At 53.9% G+C, this 15,691-nt stretch overlaps 1 protein-coding gene across 10 annotated transcripts in view; it reads right to left on the reverse strand.

The window, feature by feature from the left end:
- The window catches only part of ADARB1 (adenosine deaminase RNA specific B1), a 117,236-nt gene extending 103,936 nt beyond the window's left edge, over positions 1-13,300 (reverse strand). For 5 of the 10 annotated variants that reach the window (XR_015136569.1, XR_015136583.1, XM_086325747.1 and 2 more), the window contains exon 1: positions 13,080-13,300. The gene's annotated coding sequence lies outside the window, so the exon portion shown is untranslated. The remainder of the gene's footprint in view (positions 1-13,079) is intronic. The other 5 variants (XM_086325238.1, XM_086325150.1, XM_086325601.1 and 2 more) reach the window with 2 other exon arrangements.
- Positions 13,301-15,691: the final 2,391 nt, after the last annotated feature.

A 15,691-nucleotide genomic window follows, 5' to 3' on the forward strand; every position in this document is an offset into this window, starting at 1 on the left:
AAAACCAAGTCATAAAGGAAAAGACTGGCAAATCTGAACATTTAAAATTTTTAAATTTGTCTTTGGGCTTCCCTTGTGGCTCAGCTGGTAAAGAATCCGCCTGCAATGCAGGAGACCTGGGTTCGATCTCTGGGTTGGGAAGATCCCATGGGGAAGGGAAAGGCTACCCACTCCAGTATTCTGATCTGGAGAATCCCATGGACTGTATAGTCCATGGGGTCGCAAAGAGTCGGACATGACTGAGCGACTTTCACTTCACTTTGGAAAAAATAATAAAATCAAAAGATCAAGAACAATCCAGGACAACCCTCCTGCTGCTGAGAAGTCCCTACCTGTGCCTCTGGAGGTCACTGCCTCTGGGTCACAGGGTCTCTGCCCACTGGGTCCAGGCCACCCCGATGCTCCCACTTTGGAAAGAGCCATGCCCCTCTGCCGAGGGTGCAGGTCACACGTCTCCAGAATGCTCCATGCCTGGTCCAGATGGCCAGAACTTCTGGTAAGAAGGCATGAGTTTCTCGTTGAGACGACACTGACCCTCCCCTGGGACAGAGTTAGGACCATACACACGCTTCCCTGTCTCCTTAGGCCCCTCCAGGCCGAGACCCCCTCAATTGCCTGGTCTCTCGGGATGTGGACATGTGAAGGGCCTGGCCTGGTGTTTTGGGGACGTCCTCTGTGGGGCGGGCCTGCACTGTGCCCGTGCCCAAGCAGGAGGGAGGGCACGAGGGTGACCTGTCTTATCACAGGTGACACTGCCCAGATCATTGCGTGGGGTGGTGTCTTGCTGGCTCTCTCCACTCTAAAGTTACTGCTTTTCCCTTTTCAATAAATAAGTAACTTGGGGAACAGATACTTTGAGACGAGACAAATATCCTGTTTCTCCTCAAACTCTCACTAATTTAGCATGAGTCCCGAGCCCTGCCTAAAGTAATTATTACCCTGGTGTCTGCCTCTCGGTGATCCTGTGTCTTCATTCCTTCCCCGTTGCTTAGCTGGAACTCTTTGGTTCCCCTCTCCTTGCTTACTGACTGCTGCTTACGTGCACCAGCATGGAGTGATGGGCTTTACTTTATTCTACAGGTTATGAGCCACGCCATCGCCATGAAGGTCCTCGCTCAGACCCACCAGCTCTGCCCCACCCCCTCCGTGTGGGCCGGTCCCTTCCGGGCTCCTCCTTGCTTCCTGCACCTAGGGCTTTCAGTTGCATCTTCTTAGAGGAGCCCTGCTTCTCTGATCGGAAGAGCCCCTGACTGTCCTTGGGGGATTGGCTGAGGAGCTGAGTGGCCTGGGCTCTGACTTTATTCTCTCTGCCCATCTGTGCACACTGACACCTGCTTCCAGCCCAGTGCCCAGGTTCCTCTGTCCCCTCCCCTCGTCCGCACCTTCCTTCCGGATCCTGTCCCTACCACACACTGGCTGTCCCACCTTTGTGAACACTGCACCACTAACCTGGCGCTGGGAGAGATAGAGAGACAGATGGTGTGCAGCCCTTACAGAACCCAGAAAAGTTTGTTTTCCAAAATCCAGCTAATCCCTCCCCACCCCCACTGTAGCTCCATGACTGTCTGTCCTACACGGAGCTTTGGTTCTGTCTGTGTTCCATTCTGGGTCCCGCACATCCTGGCTGACGCTCATTTATTTTGTCTTGGGGTCTGTGGTTCCCAGACTTGGGCTGTACTGACAGTGTCGCTCAGAGAAGCCCCAGCCAGCCCTCTACCCTCCTGTGTCCCCGCTCCTTCCCACCGGCCGGGGCCCCACCCCACTCGCCCTGGCTTTCCTTTTTGGTGTCCCTTCCGCACGAAGGCACAGATACACGTTTGCTCACTTCAAGGGTGCTCACTGGCCACGCTCCAGTGCTTGGCCCAACTCCCTTCCTGTATGTTCTGGAAATCGCCTCAGATCAGAGACCAACACCTCCACATAGCTCGTTATGGTGTGGTCACCCAGAGCCCATCTGCCTGCCCCTGACTGCACAGTTAGGTCACTTCCATCTGTATTTCCATCTTATTAGCGGTGTGTCCTCGGGCTGAATTCCTAGAAGAGGACTGCAGTGTCAAAGCATGAAGCCCATGGTGTCTGCAGGCAGGGTGTGGATTTTAACAAACCTCAGAGTTCCTCCTAGACGGCTTCTGATGAATGAAAGGAAAAGCCAGACGAACACTGGGAAGGGCTCCTTGGCCCAACACTCGGCCCCGAGGGCGCCATCACATCACAGTACTTCATCCCAGAATTAACGGGTCCACACTGCTCCGGACGCGCAGTGCCCCTCGCAGCGACAGGCCTGAGTGTCCCTGGGGTCCCGAGAGCGGCTGTGCCATCATCCCAACCCCACCCGAGAGCCGGTTCCCACAGAGATGCACCCGCTAACACTCAGAGCACACTGTTCACAGAGGCAAGAGGCAGAACGCATCCAAACGCCCGTCCCTGGTGGAGGGTAAAACAGGCATGTGCCCCTCACACAGCAGAGTCCTAGTCGACCACTAAAAGGGACAAACCGCTGATCCACTTACAGCACAGGCGAACCCAAAAAAAGTCACGTGAGGCGAAAGAAGCCTGATTCAAAAGACTCCAGGCTGCACGATTCTATTTACGTGAAATGCTCAGAAAAGGCACACTTAGATAAACAGAAAGCGGATCAGTGGTTGCCCACGGCTGGAGGTGGAAACAGGAATTGACCACAGACACAAGGGGCACTTTGGGGTGACGGCGACGTTTTAAAACTGGACTGTGGTACTAGCTGCACAACTCAGAATTCATGAAAAGCGCTGACTTGTCCACTTACCGGGGGTGAAGCTCACGCTAGCTTTTAAAGCAAGAAAGCAAAGCTTCCCCAGGCCCTGCCAGTCCCTGTACTTCCTGCCCACGACCTCCAAGCAGGCCACAGCCTGGACACGCAGGCCACAGGCTGACGGTGTGCACCATCTGTCCATCTGTGTGGCTTCTCTCCCCCTCCAGTGAGGCTGGGTGGGCTCCTGGGGTTTGTGCCCGTGAATAGCACACGCCGGCCATGCAGCACTTCCCTCCCCAGCTGCTCCCAGCAGAGCTCTGGCCCCCGAGTCCTGAGCACCTTACCCAGCTACACGGCTAGTGTGTGGCTCAAAGCCCTGGTGACCTGAAGGGAAAGCCCTGCTTTTCCTACAGTGAGGCTTTCAGAGAGAAATGCTGAAAGCCATCAAGCGCCTCCTTCCCAGCTGTGCTCAGGGAGAACTCGAGGGGCACTGGCCGGGTCACACAGCACCTGCTTTTCCTGTGGAAATGTCATCAATACCCTTGGTTTCACTGGAGGGTAAAATTAAAGAGTAGAAAGCGTCACTGTGAAAACCTGAAAACCCAATCCTCACCCAATTTAATTCAACAACTAATACAGTCTCGTCCCCAGAGACTGAGAAAATAGAGAGAGGGCTCATCTGGACTCCCCAGCACTCCAGTATCCTTGCCTGGAGAATCCATGGACAGACGAGCCTGGAGGACTATGGGCCTTGGTGTCACAGAGTCAGATGTGACAGAGTACAATCCAGTCTCGTCCCCAGAGACTGAGAAAACAAGAGACGGGGTCATCGGGATGTCCCAGAGACCAGTCCTGTGTCCTGAAGCCCTCCTCGCCCTCCTTCAGGAAAGCTGTGGGTCCGGGAGGTAACAGGACGCCTCATGCCGAGCCCAGGCTCTTGTGCATGCACAGTCACTGGGTGACTGGCACCCCGTGCTATCCTCACAGGGCTGTTGTTGACAAACACTTGTTGACAGCTGACTGAGAGCTGTCAACTCTCAGAGCACTCAGAATTTGTCACCTGACTCCCAGGTACAACAGCTTTCTAGGAATAGCGTGACCTTGGACATCGCCAGCTCGACCACCCTTTACACTCAAGGACCTGCGGAGGAGACGCGGGAGGAGCCCACCACGTGGCAGTGGGGCTGGACCAAGTGCCAGCGCCCCATTCCGGTACCCCCTACCACTGGCCCCCCTGCCAAACAGCTCTTACATGACGTTCCTTCCAACCTTTAAACCCTTTGAGCCTCCACCGTGAATCTACTTCATTTTATTTGGCTGCTTTTCTGAAATCTCCCACTTGTGGGAGGAAAGTATCCTCACTTTCATCAAGATGTAGTTAGGAATATCACTTCTCTACAACGGATACTGTTAGTTCTTATGAGAATGTATTTCAATCCGCCACCTGAAAGGGGTTAGCAGAACAGAGCTATTTTTTTTTCAAGTTGAGAACTCTGTGTTTAACTGCTATATTGCACTTGATAGTTTCAGAACAAGTTTGAATGTTTTGTAAATGTTTCTGTTCTACAGAGAAAAGCACAGAAATCTGGAGATAACACAGACATATGGGCCGTAAATATATGACTGATTCACCAAGTACAATGGGACCCATTGGTGGGGGGAGGGCAGCTGGGGGTGCAGTATGCTCGGGTGGAAAAAAATATATTTTCAGAGGCAGACAGCCTTGTTTCGGATTCTACTATCTACATTGCAAGTGAGAAAAACTTATTCATTCATTCAGCAAACTGTGATTAGTGCCTCTATCTGCCAGGCACTGTTCTGGGCCCTTAGGATAAAGGCAGAATTAAGATCCCTGCCTTCCTGAGGCCTCCACTCTGCCAGGCAGGCTGGTAAAAGGAGGGGGTAGGGGGGAGGGCAGATGAACAGAACAGACTGAAGGGCCCACAGCAGGGGAGAGGGGGAGGCAAGGGCATGGAGGAGTGAAGCCATGGGACAGCTGGAGGGGATGGCCAGAGGGGAGGGCAGGAGAGGAGGCCTGAGGTGGGGGCAGGTACAGGGCTCTAGTACAGGCTTGAATCTGGCTGCTGGTCAAGAACGGACAGGGAGAAGGGAGAAGTGGGTAGGGCAGGGGGGAATGGAGCGGAGGCTGTAAGGTAGCTACTCAGGTGAGCCAGGTAAAAGGGGACAACCATGGTTCCATAGAACAGGAACCTTCTGAAATTACCTTCAGGAGTAAACGAGATTAAACTGGTTCCACCACACCTGACACATAGCAGGAACTTAATAAATGTCAGCTAAATATTATTAAGTTATTAATAATAATAATAATAAAATTAAATTATTCCGCTTTCCCAGGAAGTTACTGAGCCTCTTCTGCCAGTTCCTGATTTGAAAAATAGGGGCAATGAAACATCTACTGTGAGGAAAGGCTGATGGAAGCAAAGTCCTGCCCCACAGAAGTGTAAGCACACACGTGCCTGCCTTTCACAAACAATGCATGTTATGTCTACAGATCACACCTAAGTATGTACAAAGAAATACTCTGCACACCTCACAGCAGGGGGAAGTGAGGTGCAGACTCAAACCAAACCCACCATAAGCTGACGTCCATGACTGAGATTCCCCACCTCGGACCCTCTGGCCTCAGCGGCATCGGATCCACAGTTCCAAGAACCCTTCTTAACCTTCCTGGACCCCGCCCCCCAGACCCCCTGCGTCACCAAACCCTGCTGACTCCGCGGACATCTCTGGCCCTCCTCCCCAGCGGCCCCACACGGCTCCAGCCAGGTCTGTCCTCCACCACGGCCCCCTGTCCTGCTCCAGGGCCCCTCGCCCCTCTCTGCAGGCCCTTCCCAGGCCCAGGAGAGCCCCCACAGCTGGCATCACCACACATAACCCGATGGAGGCTGCTGGCCTCCCTCAGTCACTCTGATAAGTGGCCACCACGTTGGGGCAGGGTGTCTGCCCCCCACCTCCACCTGGCTGGGTCGTCCCACAGGAAGGCTGGCTCCCAGAGGCAGAGAGTGTCCCCCTCCACGAGTCTGGCCAGAGAATGTCCCCAGCCAAACCTCCACGTCCACAGAGGGCAGGGGGACGTGACCAGCTCCCCCTCGGCTCCCCCACGGCCTGAGGACAAGGGGTCGGGGGGACTCGTGTGTTTCATCCTATTGACTGAACCACTGAGAAGGCTGACATTTTGGAACTCCAAAACCTAAAAACCCCAAATAACCACACAGAGTACAAATCAACACACAGGGCAGATGTTCTACCATTTCACCAGGCAACTGGAAGTGAACACTGCTGCCTCAGGGGAGCTTCAGCCCACACGGCCCAAAGCAACAGTGCCAGCCTCCGGGCGGTGGGGGCAGCCAGCTCCGACGCACCTCCCTCGAGAGCTTTCAGACAAATAAAGGGCAAACCAGAAGCCAAGTCTGGTTAGCCCTCTGCGCAGGACTGGATTTGGTGAATAAAGGTGCCAGCACTTCTAGTTGAGTTAATGGTACTTCTAGAGACAAGTGAATATTTTTAATAAAGAAAAATGCCATTTCCACATGTATCTTTCTGTAAGGATACCCCAAGGTATGTTTGGCACCCAAGCTAATAAGAAACTAGATCCTAAGTCCTACAGCACAGTTCCCAAGGTTCCTGGACTGAGCACAAAATTATATTTTATTTTATGCCCTCCTTTCAAAGGGGCAGTGTGTCTCTTAGCAATATTCTCGGAGGCTCCCAAGCACAGAAGTCCCGCCTCGCTCCGGGGTGGTGGGGTGGGGGGGCTGTACTGCCCTGCCGCTCCACCCTGGCCGCTTCCCCTCTTGCTAGAAATCTGTCATATCAGCCCCAGGACACACAACAATCACTCTACCTGAAAATTAACAGTAAAAGCTCCCTGAGCCCACAACCCTCCAGTCACTGTCCCATTACTCTGGCCCCTCCTGGGGGTCCTCCACACCTGATGCTCTCCACCCACCACAGGGCACCGCCTCTTATTAAACCCCAAACCCTCCTCCTCTGTGGACCCAAAGCCCCCAGGCTCAGTCCTCACCCTGTCTACACCCAGGGCCCAGCCTATAGTCTCAAACACCAGCAATATACAAATGACCCCGACCCTCTCCTTGAACCCAACCCTAAAATTCTGCGCAGACCCACACACCTCCACTCAATGACTGATCACAAAGATAACAAGCAGAGTAAACCCTCCTAAATTCCGTCAGTGAAATACTGTTTCAGGCCCTTTACATCAGCTTGGCTATCGACCCACGGGCCATGGAGGACCAGGTGTTGCCATTCCTCCTAATCTACAGAAGAGAAAACTGCAGCGCTGGACGGCGGCAGAGGGAGCACAGGCTGACACAGCTGGTGGGCCAGGGTCAGAGACAGCTCCGCTGGCTGGCTGCTCTGCCAGCCAGCACCTGGGGGCGTTTCTGGGCTGTTCCACCTCAGAGTCTGCCAGCAATCCCCACCAGCAAATATGCCAGGGCTTCTGGGCCCTAAGACCCGAGTTTTCCCTCATTATCGCGACTTTGAGGTGGGGTGGGGGCTGAGCAGTCACTCAAGCCCAGCAGTTCCGAGGAGGCATGACTGAAGGAGCTCCCTACCCTGTGAGCTCCCTACCCCGTCAACGGGTCAGTCCACAAACCATTCGAGGACCGGAAACCTCTCCTTAACACCTGCTGGTAGGACAGAAAGCTCCCAGCCTCTGGGATCGTGTGTCCCGAAGCTTGGACGCGCCCCAGAGACGGCAGCGGGACAGTCAAGAAGGGCTCTTCTCTCAACAGATGGTGACAGCACAGCGCACCCAGCCACGGCGCCAACTCGGAGGAACTGAATGCTAAAGGTGAAACACAATTTTATAATCACCTTATTTTCATTTTCATTTTCATTTCATCACTTTCATTTTCCTTCTACATCAAATGAGACTGGGATGGTTTTAAAAGTCTATTCGTAAAGTCTGAAAGCTATCTCAGTGGGTGTAAGTGAGCACACGCACACAAGTGACAGGAAAGCACTGTGTCACAGGCACATGGGCAGCATTTTCTGATTCAGTACAAAATGATGCCGAAATCGGTGACCCAGCAGGTCACCATGGCCGGGCTGCTCCCCTCCAGCCCCAGGCAGGGACGGGGGAGTCCGCCCTTGGCCCCTGATCTGTGGTCTCCCTGCACCGAGCTTTACGTACACATAATGTGGGAGACCGGAGAAGGCGATGGCGCAACTCCAGTACTCCTGCTTGGAAAATCCCATGGACGGAGGAGCCTGATAGGCTGCAGTCCATGGGGTCGCAAAGAGTTGGACACGACTGAAGTGACTTAGCAGCAGCAGCAATGTGGGAGACTGAGAGTACTGCATGCCTTACAGATGATCACAAGAATTTAATTAATATATGTGAAGTGCTTAAATGGCCTGGCACACCACAAGCTCCCAATAAACACTGCTACATAATGGCCAGAGCAATTCTTTTCAAAGAGAAAGCAGATCGTGTCATCTGTTGTCCAAAACTGTGACGCCAACGGGGACTGCAAGCAGGCAGGCAGGCAGCCCCAGCAAGGCTGAGACTACCGTCTAAATTCCACACCCCAAGCCAGGTTCCGCAAGCCACAGCCAGCCGCCAGGCTCTGGGCTCACTTCCTGCCTCCCTCCCTCCCTCCCTCCCTCCAGGCCACACTGGGCTCCTGGCTATCGTCAGCACAGGACAGGAAGCTGGGACGATGGGGCCAACCTGTGAGTCCAGAACCTCCTTCACCAGCGCCCAGCCAGGCGGCGCCCAGCTCCCTCCACCCTGAGCTCTCCCCATAGACCTCCCGGCCTGCTAGCCCCATCCCCATCCCAGCAGGGCACTCAGGACTTTGTAAATTTTACATTGGAATATAGTTAATTTACAAAGATATGTTAATATCAGATGTACAGCAAAGTGATTCACTCATACATAAGCATACATCTATTCTTTTTCAGATTCTTTTCCCATATAGGTGATTACAGAACATTGAGAAGAGTTCCCTGTGCCCTACAGTAAGTAGGCCCTTGTTGGTTATCTATTTTATATACAGCAGCGTGTGTGTTAATCCCAAACTGCTAATCTATCCCTCCCCCTACTTTTCCCCTTTAGTAACCAGCCATAGTTTTGTTTTCTATGTCTGGCCATCCATTTCTGCTTTGTAAATAAGTTCATTTGTATCGCTCTTTTTAACTACACATATAAGGGATACCATGCAATATCTGTTTTTCTCTGCCTGACAGTTCACTTGATATGATAATCTCTAGGTCCATCCATGGTGCCGCAAATGACATTATTTCGTTCCTTCTGATGGCTGAGTAACATTCCCTTGTATTCGTGTACCACATCTTTCTGTCCATTCCTCTGTCCACGGACACTTAGGCTGCTCCCATGTCTTGGCTACTGTAAATTATGCTGCAGTGAACACTGGGGTGCACGTATCATTTCGAATTGTGCTTTTCTCTGGCCAGGACTTAGGGCTGGAGCTGGGGTTTACGATCCTTGTCTCCTCCAGAATGTGAACCCCTGAGGGCAGGGACTACCCTTCGTGTTTACCGCTCTGTCTCCAGCACCTAGAACAGGACCTGGCACGTGGTAAACACTTGTGGGATGAGCATGGGAATGAAGCGAAACTGCCCTCCATGCAAACAGAGCATCACTGCACTCTCCGAAAGAATACCAGGCCCTCTCAGCTACTTCCCCCAACTCCCTGCCCTGTCTTCATTTTAAATCCACCACAAACACAAACTGAAAACCAAACTCGTTTTTTGGTACACTCCTAGAACACAACACACACATACAGGAGAGCAGCTGGCAGTACTAATCAGACGACCAAGAATACAGCAAGGCCAGGTGAACACCTCTGTCCACACTCCAAGCAAAACATAACCTCGGAAAGAAAAGTCACTCTCGGAACAAGAAAATCTTAATGACTTCAACTTACAATTTTTAAATGAAATTGTCTTTCCTACCTCACATATTAGGAACACACTTTTTAAAGGTTTTTTTCTGTTTTTTCTTTTTTTCAACAGCAGCATTACCAGGGGCGCTAGTGGTAAAGAACTTGCCTGCCGATGCAGGAGACATAAGAGATGCAGGTTCCAGCCCTGGGTTGGAAAGATCCCCTGGAGGAGGGCATGGTAACCCACTCTGGTATCCTTGCCTGGAGCATCCCACGGACATGAGAGCCTGGTGGGCTATAGTCCATGGGGTCACAAAGAGTCAAACATGACTGAAGTGACTTAGTACACACAGGCATTTCTATCACACCAAATTTCAGATTCGGAAATTTGTGTTTAGAAATCTGACACAAAAAACATCAAGTTTTCCAATAAAATCTGACCTCTCTAAGCTCTTCAGTTTCATATGAAGATTGACTTTTTTTTTTTTTGCTCCACCACTCGTATAGCAGGATCTTAGTTCCCTGACCAGGGATCAAACTCAGGGCCTCAGCAGTGGGATGGAGAAGACAATGGCGCCCCACTCCAGTACTCTTGCCTGGAAAATCCCATGGACGGAGGAGCCTGGAAGGCTGCAGTCCATGGGGTCGCTGAGGGTCGGACACAACTGAGCGACTTCACTTTCATTTTTCACTTTCCTGCATTGGAGAAGGAAATGGCAATCCACTCCAGTGTTCTTGCCTGGAGAATCCCAGGGACGGGGGAGCCTGGTGGGCTGCCGTCTCTGGGGTCGCACAGAGTCGGGCACGACTGAAGCGACTTAGCAGCAGCAGCAGCAGTGGAAGCACCAAGTCCTAACCACTGACACCTCCAGGGAATTCCTCCAACAATTTTTCTTAAACAAGTTTTTTATAGGCTGGATAACTTCACCTATTAATCTTGAAAATGTACTTTCTAACTATCTCCAACCTAAATATTTAAATAAATTCCTTGGTGCTAAGTACTTACATAGCTCATCACAGCATTCAAGGGAATACAAACCAGCTCTTAAATAAACCTTACAGCTAAGGAATTTTGACAATTAATAAAAAATGATTAGTGGATTTTGTTTGCACACTAATATATAAAAAAAATTCACTGCAGTACTTTTAGCAGATATTAAAAATTATATTAAAACATACACATAATCATGAATATTTTGACTACTGCTGGGACAATCCACAGTCAAATGACCACAGCAGTGGCAGGGACCCGAGTGGCTGGGGTGGAGTGGAATGGGGTTTTCTTATGTGTTTATACCTTTGTGCATATGCATGCTCATACTTTCACATCTATAAATAAAAATTTCAATAGTATACATTTTAAAATTTTATAACTAAAAGTACAGATGTAACTTTTAAAATGTAATACTATAACACAGTTTAGTAAAACAAACTGCCAGCTTTCAAGCTTTTTTGAACTCTGCCTCATTTGTTCAGCACTGTATCGAAGGAGCCTAAAACAGTGAGCAGCACGACACAGATAAGTACCTGCCAAGTGAATCAGTCTGCTTCATTCGTTCACCAGATAAATATAAATTTAAAGAATGTTCCTACTCCAACCTAAAAGCAGTTGAGATACTTTTACAACCTGTAAATTTACGGAGGACTGGATTCGCCTATAGGCTGAGAAGTTTCTTGAGGAAGCTGTTACTAGCTAACTGTCCGTCCTTCACCTCCCAGGTCAGAACTGACCTCATGAGCATGCTGCATCTCCAGAGCCATGTGTCATCACTTTCTCAGAGCTGGACCAATTTTCTTTTCACCACTGCCCCCTGCAGAAAGCCTTTTTTTTTTCCCCTTCCACTTACAGCTTCAATTTTTGTTGAAGATGTCCCTGAATACACTCAGTCTCAGGAACATTCAGATGTCAAACAGGATGCCACTCAGAGATAAAGTTCTCCCTGCAAAGCAGGGGTCAGTCCCTGCCTCCACCCCAGAAGGGCGGGCTCACCACCCAGCTGAGCCACTCTCAACCAATACTTTACAGGCCCTGCTGTGGGTGGCATGGGGAGGGGACCCTGTCCCTGGAGGGACCCTGCAGGGAGGACAGCAACTTCTCACACCCAAGAGGAAGGGTACCAGCCAACCTTTGCATTTTCCTTCTCCCTTTCCCCTCAGGGAAACCCTCAGCAAGCAGGTAAAGGAATCTCAGCCTCAGAGAAACCACGGTATCAAAAGACACTGCTGGAACTGCTCCTAACACATCCCAGGTTTTGGAAACTGTAGCTCTAGGTGGCACCTTTTGAAGGAATAAAATATACTGTAAATTTAGGAGAGATTAAAGGGAGGTAAATAAATATTCCTATTCTCAAAACTTAACTGATCATCATCTCAATTAGGGCACTAAGAGTAGAAAAGTAAGTCTGACAACCAAGCCAGTTTTCCTTATACTTAGAGGGCTGAATGCTAACCACTATTGCTTGTGTTGGGGAAAAAAATAAATAAATAAACGCCCTTATCATTAGTAACAACCCAAACCTGCTGGCTAAAAATATGAACTGCGAACCAAACACGGCGCTGTGGGTCTCGCATATATAAATCGGTATTAGAACACATTTCAGGTTCTCCAGTCTGTATACTGGGACTCCCACCCGTTGTAGCGTCCACAGCCCATCTTGACACCTTCCCCCAGACCCGTTCACAGCTCGGTGATTTTCCTACTGCAGACCTGAGCACGACAGAATTCACCTCGAGCCCCCAGTCGCCTCAGACGCCGGGCACCAGCGGGAACTTCCCCGCCCCGCGACGCCCGCGGCGAAAAGCATCCCACGCGGACACTGCGCCCTAGCGAGGGGACGCGGGCCGCCCTGGCGCAGCCTCCCTTTCCCCGGGGGCGCAACCTCCCCCGGGGGTGCCTCTCCCCTCTGCGCAGCGCAGGGCACCCCGCGCGGACACGGCGCTCTCCCGAAGGGGACCCGGGGGCCGTCCCGGGAGCAGCCTTCCCTCCCTAGGGCGCAGCGCATCCGGAGCAGAAACAGCACCCCCGGGGAGGGGACAGGGTTGTCCCCGGGGGCGCAGGCTCCCCTCCATCCCGGGTTCGGTGTACACGCGCCGGGGCGCAGCTTCACTCTGGGAACGCAGCCTCCCTCCATCCCGCGGCGCGGCGCGGCGCAGCGCAGCGCATCCCGCGCTTATGCGGCGCCCGGGGAGGAGACGCGGGGCCGTCCTAGGCGAAGCCTCCCCTGGCGGGCGGCCGCGGCCCCTCCGGACAGGGCTCGGGGCAGCACGGGTCCCGCTCGAGCCGCACGCCCGGCGCGGCCTCACCACCTGCCCGGCGGCGCTTACATAAACGCGGTCGCGGCGCTGCCCAGCGCTGCCCGGCAGCGTGGTCGGGCCGTGGTGTCCGCCCGCGGTGTCCGAGCCCCGCCGTCCCCCCCAGACCCCGCCGCCCTGCCGCCCCCGCCAGCGCGCCTCACCTCAGCCGCGGGCCGCTCAGCTCCGCGCAGCTCAACGCCTGGGCTCGGACAGCGAGTCCGCGGGACTCTGCTCGGGCGCCGGGGGCTGCGGCGCGCTGGCCGTGGCCTGGCGCGGCCCCGAGCGCGCTCCCGAGCGCGCCCCCGAGCGCGGCCAGACCGGCCGCCGCCTCAGCCGTCGCCTCAGCCTTTGCCTCAGCCTCCGCCCTCCGCCCCCAGCATCGGCTCCGCCCTCCCACCGCCCCCGCCGCCGGCCGCGCGCACGCCGGGGAGCGACGCCAAGACGCAGGAGGGCGCGCGCACGCATGCCCCGCAGAACCCTGCCGGTAGTACGCGGAGGATCGGGAGGACGCGGCGCCAGGGTGGGGATGGGCTCCGGGGACCCGGGTGGGACGCGAGAAGCGGAAAACCCGGCGGGGCCCGCACCACGACACCCCGCCCTAAAGCATGAAGCCCTGGACAAAGCGAGCCGGTCCACACAATCCCCGCACTGGAGGGCGCGCCGGGAGCGGGACGCGAAGGTGCATCCGGCCTGTGCGGGGTCTGGTCGGGACGAGTTGGGAGGAGGAGGAGGTGGGGTCACGGCCCCAGGGGCGCCCTGGATGCGAGCAGAAGCGAGTCCAGATGAGCGGTTGGGGGTGGTGGTCGGTGGGTTTGCCGTGAGTCAGTGAAAGCTTCTTGCAGCCGGGCAGTACGCGGACTCTTGTCTGTATCCACTGGCTCCTGAACAGCTACACCAAGAACGTTTGCACCCCGGACGGCAAGCATTTGTAGAAGTGCCACGTCCCGAAGCGGAATAAGCAACTCGAAGCAGCACGTCTACTCAACACACAATAGTTGGGTAGGGAAAACTAATTCTTGAAGGCACTTGGGCCACTGGTCGTCCGCCAGGGCAGCTGGGCAAGCCTGGGGCCTCCACCTGCGCAAGGCCGGTGACCGCAAGACTCCGAGGTCAAGTGCCACTGCCGCCCTCCTCAGCTGTGAGGCCAGGAGGTCTCTCCGGACCTCTGCCTGTTTTCTCCTGTTAAAATGGGGGAGAAAAGTCAAATGTGGGGACAGAGGCTAGCGCAGCGCTCCATGATGGTTCCCTCTTGCAGCTATTCCTTGTCATCAGACAGAACTGAGCTTCCCTGAGACTCAGTGGCTTGGAGCATAATTTAACCACAGGGGAAAGTGCAGCAGCCGGCCAGTTATCTGTTTCAGGTTGCTGTCTGATGGAAAGGAAAACCTGCCTTCGGGGCCAGCCAGCCACCAGGCAAGCCCAACACCCTCCTGAGGGCTAAGTGCCAGCACAGGGTTCAAAGGGGTGCTTGTGAGGGCTTGGAGAAGTCAAGACTCCTGTAATGCCTCCTAGGAGTTCATCCTTAATGAACAAAAACCACCTGAAAACTAAGTGACTTGAAGCATTCCTTTATTTGCTCATGATGCTGAGGGCCAGCAGGTGGGACAGCTCATCTCTGCTTCTTGGGGTGCAGCCCGTATTAGCTGGGACTCCCATGGGCCACTCCCCTCCCATGGTTTGTGGCCTGGGACCCGCTGTGGCCCTGGCTGTTGCTTGCACTGGCATGACTCAGTCACCTGCAAGAGACGCGGCCAGCAGAGCTCGGTCACAGGGCTTCTCAGCCACTGCACAGTGTTTGCTAACATCCTCTTGGCAGAAGCCAGGCAAAGGGCCCAGCCGGAGCCCGTATCCAGGGGGGCTGTGTGTGCCCTGGAAGCCATGGCCTCCTATGTGTCCTGCAAGGAAACATGAGCCTCCCTCCTGTCGAAGCGGGTGGTGTGAACCTCAGCAGCAGGATCGAGAGTGGTGCCTCCGTGACCAAGGCCTGCATGCTGCTCCTGCTGGGTGGTCAGCCTCACGACAGCTGTAGAACCTGAGGTCACCCCTGACTGTTGTACTCTAACCTCTGCCTCCGTCGTCTCCAGAGAGGGGTTTATGGTGGAGGTCTCCCGACCTGGGGGCATGACACACAGAGCTTGCCAGTACACGTGGACATGGGAGACAGCGACTTTCAGGCCCCAGGGCCAAGACGGGTGCACCAAACAGGGAGGGTCCTGCAGGTGCCTGAGAGGTCAGGTTCCTTGAGGTGGGATCCCACAGCCCCCTGAGGAAAGCCGGTCCTTCTCCCCTTCACTCTGTGTCAGACCCATGGCCGTCCAGGAAGGGGCCCCAGCCGCCACAGAGGTGCTGGCAGCTGTGATCGCACAGCCTTCAGTGCAAAGAGCAGCAGCCAGAGCACCACCACCACCCAGACACCATTCTGTTTACCTCCCTGTGCAACTGTGAAAGTGAAGGTTGTCCAAGGAAATGCAGGTGATGCCTAGAAATGTGCTTGTAGGGATCTGGCTGTCCCCTCTCTACCCCAGGAGTTGGGGGATAGGATCCACGTGAGTGCATGAAGCCTCTGCTGGGAGCACTGGCTGCCTTGCTGCTTCTCACCAGCTGAACCAGACAGCCTGACCATGCAGCAGAACAAGGACTTCTCCGGTTGCCACATGTAGGACAGAATGGTGCAGAAGGACTTGTCAGGGACAAAGAACAAAGACCTCGCCTGCTCTGGGGCAGGTGTGTGACTGGTTTCAGCTTGTAGCTCAGGGCTGTTTGGGAAAGCTGG

Source organism: Bos grunniens, chromosome 1, assembly GCF_055505025.1.
Source record: "Bos grunniens cultivar Pamir isolate PY7600 chromosome 1, Bosgru_T2T1.0, whole genome shotgun sequence".
NCBI lineage: Eukaryota > Metazoa > Chordata > Mammalia > Artiodactyla > Bovidae > Bos > Bos grunniens.